Below are 12770 nucleotides of genomic sequence, written 5' to 3'. Positions count from 1 at the left end.
TAACACTAATAAACTTCTATTTTGGTTAAAGCCCCCTCCTCATTCCTAGTACTAGGAAAACGTTTCAACTGTGTTGTTGCATCCTGTACAAATGCTTTAAAAATTTAACAAAACAGCATGAGAAAGACAGGGAACTCCTTTGGATGTCCAGTCTTATTTTTGACCAGCCTTTGTCCTCTGGCTCTCTGGAGCAGTGCCTACAAAGTTTTCTTTCTGTTAGGTTGCACAAGGGGCAGAACACCATACACTACCGTGGCTGAAGTGTTTGATAATTCCTGATGATTGGAGATCTTAAAACCCGAGTTCCCTGGACATCAAAACACTCACGTAGGTCCCAAAATGTCTGACAAAGCCTGTCAAAGCATGTCTGACTGCAATGATGATGCAAACGTGGGCCACACTTTGTGGCCGTATTGTGGGAGCAGATCCCATAAAGGGTAGGAGATGAAGGGCAGGAGTTTGTTTCTTCATTTGTGCGCGGGTGGTTTAATATTCTGGATCAAGGAGTTTAGTGGCTGCAACATGTAATCACTCATCTCTCAGAGACCCTGCTTCTTATGGATGTTCAAGCAGTGATTTTTATCTGTCATGGTCAGACAGCAGATGTGGACTCTTATTGTGACAGAGTTACCCACACAAGTAGCTGCAGAAAAGGGAAGTGAGAATCAATTTCTTCATAAGACTTTCTCCTTGGAAGTATTCTAGGTACACAGAAAGGGGAAGCCTTGAGGATCTTGTCTGTTTTTTGCGTGATAGCATTACAGGCAGCCTGTCTGGATGGACTGATGGGGAGCTGGAGGAATGGGAGAAAAGGAAAATTGTGAGTTGCAAGGGTGGAAACCTTTCTTAGCAAGGAGGTAGAGGGAGGAGGGCATCAGCTTGGGATTTGCTTGTTTGGTCTGTGTTCATTGTACAAACCTGGGGGAAGAGCCATGTTCAACCCTGGTATTTTCCCATATGAGTTCTAAAAACTGTACCACCGCTGTATGTTCTTCTCTCTTTTCCTTTCATAGAGGAATTATTTCAGGAGCAACTGCAACTAGTCAGAAAGTTTTATTCTCAGGATTGTCATTGTGGCTTCCTTGATCTGGTTTCCTACCACAATTCATCCTTCTCTTGGAAAAAAGCATCCCCAGCTTTCGTTCTTACATTCCCTGAGCAGAAAAATAAGCGTCGCCGCGATGTTCTCTGACATCAAGCTCTGCAGCCACAAAGCTGCTAAAGCTTGGGCATTTAAATGAGTGGCAGGGCAGAAATGTGTCATCCTGACCGTGGCGTTGAGAGCAGCACCCTGAATTTTACAAGAAGGGGAGAAGGGGAAGAAGAGCAGTGCTGTAAGGGGAGGGGAGTGTGTTAGTAAGCTTTTTGAGTGCACAGTGGCCATAAAGGACTGAATTATGCTGCTCCTGGGGTTGTAGATGAATATCCTCTATGGAACAGATGTTTCGTGTGAGTTATATGCAAAGAGCAAGTTATATACACAAGTCGTGTAAATTTAAACTATAAATCAAACACCATCTATATATCTAAATGATACTTTGGAAGAGTTTGCCTCAGTTTGCTGTTTCTCAGCCAACATGCATGAGTTCTGCTGCTGAGAGGTGAGCATGTGTTTGGCTGGGCTTTGGGTAGTGCTGTTTTCTCTTACTGTTTTTTTCAGTGAGCAGAGGAGACCTGGTGAAACCCTTTTCTAGACTCTGTTTACATCAGCACCTTCGATCTGCCTGCGTCCAAAAGAATTATGTCAAAGCAATTGCCTGCGTTTGTTTCTTAGCGTGTTCTCCGGCAGCACTGTCGCTTGAGGGTCAAACTGGAACACATTAAACTGGAATTGGGGCAGAAACTGCAGGCAGCCTCAGGTCAATGATGCCTCTTGAGATCTGTGAAAGTGACACTTCTGGGGTTCATTGCGTTCACGTCCATAGCATTGCTGTGTCTGGGCTGGCTGAGCTACAGAGGCGGATGGTTAGGCTCACAGTCTCCCATTTAATTCTCTCTCTGTGTGTCTGGAGTAAAAGGAAAAGCCTAGGATTGACTTATTTCTTAATATTTCAAAAAGTTAGGGTTTTCAAAATCCATATGCTAAGGCTATTTTTGTCTACGTAGTCTCTACACATTTATGGTTAGGAAATTACCACAATAAAGCCATCCTTTGAAATAAATCTGTGGATTCCAGTTATGTGATCTTTGTAATCTAAGTACTAAAATAGTACATCTTTTCTTATAAAAAAGCCTTTAGAAGGTTTAAAAACTTACTTGGACACGTGCTTAACAGAACACCCTAATGCTGTAGGTTGTAGGTGGGATTGTGCCAGAGGAAGGGGGAGAAAAACGCATCCAGGAGGACAGCAAGTATTTATACATAAAAATGCACTGTTCAAACTGTACTTTATCAGGCTCTGATTCACATTCTATTAGTAGCTCTGAAACCTTGCTCTTGATTAACTTTTCCAAAACCTTTGCTTCTTTAGTTAATAAAGAGTTGCTGATCGCATCCTTTTGAGCCTTGAGATAAAACAGAGAGGAATACCAGGTATAGCAGAGACCATTTGGTATTGGCAAGTGTGAATGCATGTGCACATATATACATATCTATTACACTTGGACAGGCCTTTTTACTCCCTAAAATTTTCACAAGCTTTCTTGCTTTAGTTCACTCTACAGAAGTTGTGTATTACGATCAATTTATTGAGGATGGGATGCCGCTTCTGGGTCTGTAACCTGCTAGCACAATTTTACTTACATAGTGTATGCTGTGTTTTGGCAGGCATTGCTCAGTGAAAGGGACCGAAAGTTTGGAAAACACACTCTTTTCCCACCTGTTGAACAGAAAATTATCTGTAGAATCATGAGTCATTAACTATAATGAGATGTTTGTATGAAATAAAGCCTTTTAAATCTTGGACAAAAACCTTGTACCGTGTCCTTAAAACCCACCAAGTGTAAATATTGTAGGACAAGGTAAATTCAGTGTCCCCTGCAGAGCACGTGGTCCTTATGAGACCACCTGCCTGGGGACGCAGAGCCAGCAGCCTTCTTGGTGGCACCCAGGTCCCTTGGCAGGGCCATCCATACTGAGACAGCACCTCAGCCCCGGAAGGCTGAGGTTTCCTCCAGTGTCACTTAGTGTGCCATGAGCTGGTCCTGGCTGTCAGGATTACTGACAAGAAGAGGAAAAGGAGTGTGTGTTTTTTTAGTGGAAACAAGACGCTGTCTGATGCTGTGATCACTCATTTGGCCTCCGACGTTTTGCAGGCAGTCGATCTTACCTGAAAGAGCTCCTAATAACCAAAGCTGAATGGGGATGCATCCTTTTTAAATCAACCATGATCATCTTCACAACTTGGCGGAGATGGCCAGTACATCACAACACGTGGTGTGAAGTGGTTAATTACCCATAACTGATCATTACTTTAAAAAAAAAAAAAAAAAAAGCCTCTAAAAAAGCCTCTTTACATTCTGGATTGGATTAGTTTCCAGTTCCAGTGAGTTTTCCACCTTTGCTAGGCTGGAACCCACAGTTACCAGATTTATTTCCCATATGAATACTCCTATACTATGAACAAAATTAGAAAATTTCCTTTAAGCTTTTTGTTTATAACGAAGCCTTCTGCTCCTCAGTGTTTTCAGTTCTTCAGTCGCTCTCCCCTAGACATTCATCTTTTTTTTTTTCCACACTTCATTTAAAAAATGGAGCAGCAGAACCTGATACATTATTCAAGTAGCAGAGGAACAAGAGCCAAATGCAGAGTTACTATAACCTACCTACTCATCTTTTGATTTTCATTTGTTTGTACAGCTGAGGCTCGCGTTAGCCCTTTTGGCCACAGCCTTGCGTTGGGAATTCATGTTGAGCTGATTGCCTGCCAGGACGCCTGGTCTCGTATTCAGTCTCTGCTTCGGAGGATAGAGTCCTCTCTCTCCCTCTCATCCTGTAAGTATGGCCTGTATTCTTTATTGTAATACAACCGTTTTACACTTGGCCATATTAACACCCAAACTGGTGCTGCCTGCCTTCTCCAGTTCCCACTTGCTCTGTCTCAGACTTGTTCTTTTGTTGTTTGTTTTTTTGCTGTCCCCACTCTTGCTATCTAACCGTACTTAACTTTAATCCAGGTCGCTGATAGGGCTATTAAATAGCAAAGGGATGATCCTGTGGGAACCCAATAGGAACCCATCTGTTTGTTAATAGTTTCCCATTTAAAGTTACACTTGCACTTAATTTATCGACTTTTTAATACATTTAATATGATTGTGGACTCGGAACTGACTTCAGTATAAAATACGTTTGATTTTTTTCCATGACCTCATGTAGTACTCTCCATGTATAGAATCCTGCTGTCCATGAATGGATGAAGCACACTGCACGTGGACTTCAAAGCATTCTGTTTCTTGATAAAGATGTCCTACAGACAAGGATAGATGACTTAGGCTTGTCGTGCTGTCAACAACACTGCCTTTATCAAGTGAACTTGTAATATTTGCAAGAAGTTATATCAGATCATTTTGTACAACCTCTTTTTCTTAAAGCCAAGTTGACTTTAATTGCAGAGCTTTGAAAAAATATCTATTAATTTACTCCTGTGTTGGCTGTTCTAATCTATGCAAAATACTAAGATAAATAAATAAATAAGCCAACTAAAACTAAGCCAACTGGCCAGTAATTACTTTTTACGTTTCGCAAGCACTGACCAAACAAGAGCCATCTTTCTGCCCCTGGTACATCCCCAGCAGCCCAGAACTGTGTAGAAGTGGCAGCAGCAGCAGCTCAGAGGCTAGCTATCTGAAAGCTTCTGAGACAAGTTTGTCTACCAACTAATTGGAAACACCTAGAATCTTGTACACATTGCTTAGCGTCCTCTCTAGTTTCTGCTGTGGTGGGAAATTATTTCATCATAATCCTAGACAGAACACCTGGCCTTTTACTTGTGTGCTAATCAGAAATATTTGCTAAGTAACTTCTGCCTCTGTTGTGTTGTTCTGAATTATTCTACCATGTTTATTGCTCAGAATCTGTCTTTCATAATCTGCTTAGAATAATAAAAAATCTCATATCTGATTTATCTGTCTTAATTTTTCATAGCATCTTCTTGCCTCTTTGATATGATCTTTATCTTGTTATTATCTTTTCCTCTTTTTCTCTTCATATGTAGGTTTTATATATAACACATCATATCTTTTTTTCACTTCCCTGGTAAGCCCAGCTGTTGCTGTTGTTTTTTGTTTTTTTTTTCATTGTGTGTTATTTTTATCTATCCTAGTCTTCTTTTCACAGTTGTAATATTGTAGGCATTTAGGAAATGTCTTAAACCATTCGCAGATGTCAGCAACTTCAAATTCTGTCGACAGCCTGATTTGACTCCCATTTGCTTTAGTTTTGTGAAATTCCCTCTCAGAAAGCATGCACTGTTTTTAATTTATGTATAGATGAAGAGTGTATGTTCATATAACACATAAAATTTTACTGGTCTGGATTTGATTGCAGACAGTGTTAGCTATTTGCACAGAAAGTGTCAGTGCTTTTCAGTCTAAACAACCAGTAACCTTCTAGGTTGTGATCATTTCCTTTCTACTGAGACAAAGTTTGCAGCAGGGATTGTCTGGCTCCTCTCTTAATCCAGCCACATCGTATGGCCAGCACTGTGCTGTGCTTGTGGCAGCACTGCAGCTCCTGCACGTTGCTGTCCCTGGGGCTGGGGCAAGGAGCACGGCACCCAGTCCGGCTTGCTTGACATGGTAGGCTAACCACAGGGTTTGGCAGTAAGCTGTGCAGTTTAGCAACGTCCCATAAGCTGTTCACGTTGTGATCCGCATTCTGTGAACTCTGAGTTCTCCATTCCCTGTGGTGCTGCAAGGTCTACACTACATATGACTCATTGGCAAGTGTCAACTTACTGGCAAGAGACACTGAAGAAGCCAGTTATCCTAATCCCTACTGTGGTGACAGCAGCTTGTGGCAGACACCAGCTAATACCTCAAATGGGTGCATCTTCATTCATAAATATCCAAGATTACTTAGATTACGTACTTCCAAGTTCTCAGTGACTCAGACATCGTTTCTGACATACAGGGACTGTCAATTCCCCTCTTCCATTTGGACTTCTTGAGTTGATTACAACTATTTCTTTTAATATTCTAATAACCTACATCTAGCCAGTAGTTTTCAGGAATATTCATTGCATTGCTCCTCTGCAGACAAAAGGTTTGTCTGTTTTTACAGATGCTTATAATTAACATATAAGGAACTGAAAAGGGTCATCCTCTTACAATATCTGCTTTGGTTAGTGTTGTGCTCAGTACCATGGTTTTGTGCTGAATGTGCTTTTGGGTGCGTATTTAACCTAGCTTGTTTTGCCAGCCTGGTTTATGGAGTGCGTATTCTTTCCCCATCAAGAGGTCACTTTTTCTCTGCCACACTCTCTCCCCATGATCCACATATCTGACATCTGTACTCTGCTATTCACCTAGTTGTTAACTTCAGCAGTCTTCAGGTTTTGTCTTTTTGTGCAAGGAAACAGGGAAGAAGTCCAGGCAGGATCTCCAGATCTCCTGAATTATCTGCAGTTGTGTAGTCTACCAGGCGTATCACAAAGCAGTCACTTCTAGTGAAGCCAAGCCTGTCTGCTCCAGGTCATCATCCCATTCTCCACTTCCCTTTTTTGTCTTAAATACAAAGAAACAGAAACCTCTGTTGTCCGCCTCTTCCTCACAGAGTGCTCTTTTCATTTTTTTTCCAGTGAGGGTGGTTGGAGCTGTCCGCAGGAGCACTTTGGGTCAATGCTTTGTTAACTGTTCATACCCAGAGAACCAGTAAAACCGAGGAGGGCATGCAGGGAGTGTGAGGGGGAGATCAAGCACCATCTGCATAATGCTGCCAGAGTCCAGGGGATGTGTATGTGCTTGGTCATGCATGAGCTATGGGCTTGTGGACCACCTGATGGGTTTTGGGCCCCAGTGCTCCCTTGGATCACAGGTCAAGGAACACTGTTGTAGATAATCCTGCATGCCAGGTTGAGCAAATGTCCATTTGGGCAAACATCCACACTCTGTTCTGCATGACTAACAGAATTTTCAGGTGTGTTGTTAGACGTTTGCAAATGTACCTTCATTCACAGGCCTGACTTAAAGCATAGTTTCTTTTCTTAAGCATATGGATCCTGGGAGAGAAAGAAAGAAAGAAAGTGGGAGAAAAAACAATAATAAATCATAGTTCTGGGTGGATACTTCTGGCTTGAGAGGAGGGAATACAAGAAGTATTGACGTTTGCTGTTTTTATCGCTCATTGAGTCATAGAAAAATAATCTGAAAGCGACTAGTCCATGCTTCTGAGCAGAGGCAGTGCCGTGACTGGTGGCTAACCTTCACATTGCCTTGGGCTGTTTTGCTGTCCTTGCCAGCAGAAAGGATTTTCATCCCTGACACCAATGTAAATATCCACAACTGCCATTCAGTCCTTTATTTCAATGTGACTTTCTGCTTAGGCTATGAAGGATTAAAGTAGGACCTCCTATAGTTGCAGTGAGCAGGTTGCAGGAGCTTTAACCTGAAGGCCCAGGTTCTGACCTGTAGCTGAGGGTCGCTACACATGAGTAACCCTTGGAGATCATTCCCAGAGATCATTCCCAGAGCTGTATGTGCAATAACCTCAGGTTCATGATGAAATCAAATTAATGCATCCTTCTCCATTCTACTTGCCCTCAGACATGGACATAAAGCTTTAAAACAGATCTGCCTGCCATGTGTTTAGCAATACTTAAATATTTTGATCCGTGTGGTAGGGTCTTGTAGCTGTTTGCTGGCTTTTGGAAAATGCACATTATCATAGCAGGATCTATTTTCGTGGCCCTTAGCCCTTGATGTCTTTTTAAGCTCCATCTTCACTGGCTAACAGAAGAGACCTGCAGTTTGTAGAGTACATAGCAAAACAGAGCTGGGAATCTTGAGTCTTAGTGGCCTCTATAGCTGGACAGCAGAGGACTGCATGCATTGGTACTGCCACTCTTCTGTATGAGAGAATGCAAGTGAGGACCTGTTTCCTTCTGTGTCCCACTGTCCAGAGTGTTTATCACTGTAATCTCAGCCTGCTATGCTCTCATTTTGAGATTTCAATATCTCTGCTAAAAAAGGAAGAGATGGTAATGTGTCATTTTATAATCCAAATTGATCTCCAGGCAGCATCTCAATTCTTGCCCATCAGGTGAACACAGTTTAACCTGTGTGCCTCTGAAGTTATTTTCCAGGCCAGGAACAGAAAGACTTACATATTGCTCACTGCGGTGTGCTGACCCCAGCTAGCAGCTAATCTCCCACCCAGCTGCTCATTCACTGTCCCCCATCAGCATGGGGGAGAGGATCAGAAGGGCAAAAGCAAAAGGAATTCATGGGCTGAGATATATAGGGTTTAATAAGTGAAGGAAATGAAAAGAAAACAAGTGATGTAAAGGCACTCCCTCACCAACTCCCACCAGCAGAGCAGTGCCCAGCCAGCCTCTGAGCTATGGCTGTTTTCAGAAAATCCCCCCCAGTTTCACTGCTGAGCATGATGCTATATGGTCTGGAATATGTCTATGGTCAGTTTGTGCCAGCTGTCCCAGCTGTGTCTCCTCCCAGCCTGTTGCACATCCCTGTGGTGGTTTTACCCTGCTAGGCAGCTGAACTCCACCACAGCCCTCTCTCAGACCCCTCCTCAAAGGAAAAGGGGGAGAAAATAGGATGGAAAAGGGCTCAAAGGTAAGGACAGAGGAATCACTCAACAATGATCATTATGGGCAAAACAGACTCAGCATAGAGAGATTAATATAATTTATTTTCTATCACTAGCAGACTAGAACAATGAGAAACTAAAAGCAAACTAAAAACCACCTTCCCCTCCATCCACCTTATTCTACATTCTCCCCCAAGAGGTGCAGGGGAACAGGGAATGGGGGCTGTGGTCAGTCCCTGAGGCTTCATCTCTGCCGCTCCCTCACGGTCCCTCTCTGCCCCTGCTCCCCATGGGGTCCCTCCCAGGGGATGCTGTCCTTCCCAAACTGAGCCTGAGGGGCTGCCCACAGGCAGCAGCTCTTCAAGAACTGCTCCCACACAGCTCCGTCCCATGAGGTCCATCCATCCCCCAGGAGCAAACGGCCCCACTATGGGTCCCCCATGGGCCACAGCCTCCTCCAGGCCACATCCACCTGCTCCACTGGGGGCTCGTCCACCCATGGGGGGGCTGCAGCATGGAGATCTGCTCCATGTGGGACCCATGGGCTGCAGGGGGACAGCCTGCTCCACCAGGGGCCTCTCCACAGGCCGCAGGGGAACTGCTGCTGTGTGCCTGGAGCACCTCCTGCCCTCCTGCTGCACTCACCTTCATGTTCTCATTCCTCTCTCCCACTTGCTGTTGCACAGCAGTTTTCTTCCCCTTCCTTTAGTCTGCTCTCCCAGAGGCCCACCCAGCATTGCTCCCTGGCCTGGCTCTGGCCAGCAGCGGGTCCCTTTTGGAGCTGTCTGGAGCTGGCTCTGCTCTGACCTGGGGCAGCTGCTGGGCTCTGCTCACAGAGGCCACCCCTGGAGCCCTCCCGCTACCAAAACCTTGCCATGTAAACCCAATGCAACCCCTAGCCTCATCTCTGTGGGAGCAGAATAAGAAACAGAAAAATCCTTGAAGCTGTGCAAGCAGTGCACAGCAACGGCTAAAACACTGGTGTGCTCTCAACATGTGTTGGTCACAAATCTAAACCAGCACCTGACTGGCTACTATGAAGAAAATTAACTCCATCCCAGCCACCCAGTACACTCTACCTAGGGTAATTCGGCTGTTGTGCAGTAAAACCACAGTGGCAACACTGAGTTTGAGAAAATAGGTCTCACTTGTAGCACCTTTTTTTAATTTTGTGTCAGTGTAGGCAGAGTTTTAGTGTCTTCCTGCTACTGATGTAGTCTGACTTCAGTGCTTCAGTTGTTCACTGACCTTTGTCACCATGTGGTTGCCATCCTCCCTGGGGGTCTCTACCTGTGAGTATCTTTGCCCTTGTAGCTAAAGCCAGTTGCAGTTATGGTATGAAGACTGGAGATTGTTTTGTGACCTGGCCATAAGCTAATTTTTGCTCCTGTTAAGGAAGGAGAGATATTTTTTTTTTTCACCAACGTAACTTGACAAATAAGGAATCTAAGTAACACTTCTAAAATACGAGCAGTAGTAACCTAGATGAAATGCGAGCCCCTTTGGGAGGGAACAGATTCTTGAATGGTCTCAAAGTAAATTCTCAATGTTTCTGAGGCTCAGCTTGCTCCCATTTCCTTGCTGTCACATCCTCCCGAGTTCTTCAGTCACAAGCCAGAAATCAGACAAGGCAGAGATGTTAGTTTCATTTGTGCATAGGCAAAGGGAGGTGCGGAGACAGCAATGTTTGTGTTTTGTGGGGCTGTTTTTTTGAAAATCTTACTCTCTGCTTCTTACATGTTTGAAAGAAGCAAGCAGGATAAACTTCTTCATCCCTCCCTTTTTCCCCTCCCTTTTCTGCCCATCCTGATTCACATTTTGCATTCTCCTCTGTGCAGCTCTCATACTGCGAATCAGATGAACACCCATTAATCCTGGGTGGATTCTAAAAATAAGAATTGAGAGAAAAAAAATCAGAAGTGTGCATCAACCTGCAATCATCTTTCTGTTCTCCTAGGGGAGAGAAGAAAGAGGAAATCAGCAGAGACACTGTTTCACTTCTTCTCTTTCCTAGATAAAATGATTCTGACATTTGCGGCAGTTGTTCTTTTGATACAGGATTTCTAATGTATATACTTAAAAGGCACTTTAAAATTTAGGCACATTAGCTCAAAATGCTTATGCAGACCATCCACCCACTTCTCTCGGCTAGTGAATAGAGCCACCACAAGCAACTTGATGAAGGAGGAACGTAGCTTGAAATCATGCTATTGAATTTACATTGTCTTCTTGTGTGTTACTCAGAACCGAGGACAGACTCATCCTCTCTGGGTTTTGCATTGCAGAGTAAGCAGTGTGTTCACTGTGTGTAGCTGCTGCCTTTAGCTGTTAATTTCAAACCTTCCCTTAACTCATTTTAAGAGCAAGAAAGAGAAAAGAAATCCTGACTGAAGGTTTGAGTCTGACTCGCTCATCAGTGCGAATGTAAAACCTGCAGGCACTCCTTATCAACTTGGCTGTAAGTAAGCTTCTTTCTTTTAGATTACAACTGAAGTCTGGATGTTGGTGGCAAAAGAAAAAAATAAAAAAAAAAAAAAAAGAAAACATGAGAGAACCTCTCCTCACAATTGATCTTTCTGTGCTGCATTTTTCCAGGGCATTTTTTTTAAAGAAACAAATACCCTAAGATAGTGCAAGGTGTAACTCAACTACTGCTACTTTAAGAGATTGCAGGGTGAGATGTTTTTAAAATTACTTTTTACGTTTTGTTCTGTTTTATTTTTTTTTTCTGAAAGGAGTATGTCACAGAGAATGGAAAAGAATTTGCTGTTGTTTTTTTTTTAAAGATGAGGCCATGACATTCATAGACTTGGCTGACAAAGGAACTAGAAACAGAGAGGTGGCCAAGTGTCCTTTTGTTGGCAGGAGGGTTTTTCTCCTGCTCTTTCCTCTTTCCACTGGGAAAGCTTTTGCATTGGGAAATCAAAAGCACAAGCTTTTGATTTTGGCTGGGCAGACAGCTGCGTTGTGCTCGTGCATTTCCTCATGGCCTTGATGGTGTCCCCTCCCCAGCCAGCTACTGGCCGGCCCCACCACCACGGTCCCTCCAGCCAGCACCACATGGGGAGGCTTTTACTGTCACTCCTGCCCAACGGGAACACCGACTTCCTTTTCCCTCTCTAGTCTGTAATAAATGTGACCTAGTTTTGAGTAGTTCTCTCACACTGAAGCAACACAGGGGCTGGAGAATGCCAGACCCATTGAGCAGCACCAGCAGGGCAATGGGGCTGTTTGTCAAGACATCATCACTCTTTCTTCTTGGCTTTCAGTGGTCCTGCCCTAGGGAAAGCTTTGTTCACAGCCTCGGAAAGAAACCAACAGTCTGGTTGTAGTTTAGTGAAATCCTTCAGCTTGCACCTTCCCTTCACTGGTCCTGGCCTCAGAGGCTGGCTGAAGCTGAGCAGGCAAGGAGCAGCACAAATCTCTTAGTCTTGCATAAGTGGCTTTTAGTTCAGGCCCCAGAGGGGGCAAGAAGGGAAGGCAAGCACAGCTGCGGACATGTGTTAGAACTTCAACATGGTCTGTGGTGTCAGGAGGTCGCCGTTTCCACAGCTGCATCCCCCGTCGGGCTGTCACTGGGGAGGAGCAGCGGGACGGACAGCGGCACTTCAAAGCTCCCTGCAAGCTCTGCTCGTCTCATGGCCCACGGGAGCTGTTCATTCTCCTGAGTGGCTTCAGCCACCACTGCAGAAGACTTCCAAAGCAACTTTATGCCGACAAGAAACAAGAGTGAGGGTGCTCCAACACGGTAAAAGGCATTAGCTTTGAGCCAGAGCACTATGGCAGCAGGAGCTCATCTGAGATGGCTCTTCCTGTTGTTCCTGCATGGAGGGTAGCTGTCACTGTGCACTGGCCTGCTCCTGTTGTCAGACTTTGGGCTGCTGCAGGCAAACAAGCCTGCATTAAAATGCGGAGATTCTTCTGTTCAGCCCACTAAAGGAGAAACTGGGGGTGGAGCTTTAAAGGACTCCTTTCAAAAATCAAATGAATGCAGCCTAAGCATTTTTCAGTGTTGTTTTTCTCGTGAAAATGCAGTTTCAATGCATTCATTGTTCCTGAAAAATAC

General features: G+C 44.2%; 1 protein-coding gene across 9 annotated transcripts in view; it reads left to right on the top strand.

Moving 5' to 3' along the window:
* FYN (FYN proto-oncogene, Src family tyrosine kinase) overlaps positions 1-12770 on the top strand; it is a 130600-nt gene that overhangs the window by 73311 nt on the left and 44519 nt on the right. For 5 of the 9 annotated variants that reach the window (XM_084513601.1, XM_084513593.1, XM_084513598.1 and 2 more), the window contains exon 3: positions 3800-3934. The exons of 2 other annotated variants lie outside the window; for them this stretch is intronic. The gene's annotated coding sequence lies outside the window, so the exon portion shown is untranslated. Of the gene's footprint in view, positions 1-661; positions 821-3799; positions 3935-12770 lie in introns of those variants that run through there. 2 more of the 9 variants (XM_084513600.1, XM_084513595.1) reach the window with 1 other exon arrangement.

Source organism: Aythya ferina, assembly GCF_964211825.1.
Source record: "Aythya ferina genome assembly, chromosome: 3".
Classification (NCBI taxonomy): domain Eukaryota; kingdom Metazoa; phylum Chordata; class Aves; order Anseriformes; family Anatidae; genus Aythya; species Aythya ferina.
The sequence above is the reverse complement of the archived record's forward strand: the minus strand, read 5'-3'. Positions and strand labels throughout refer to the sequence as shown.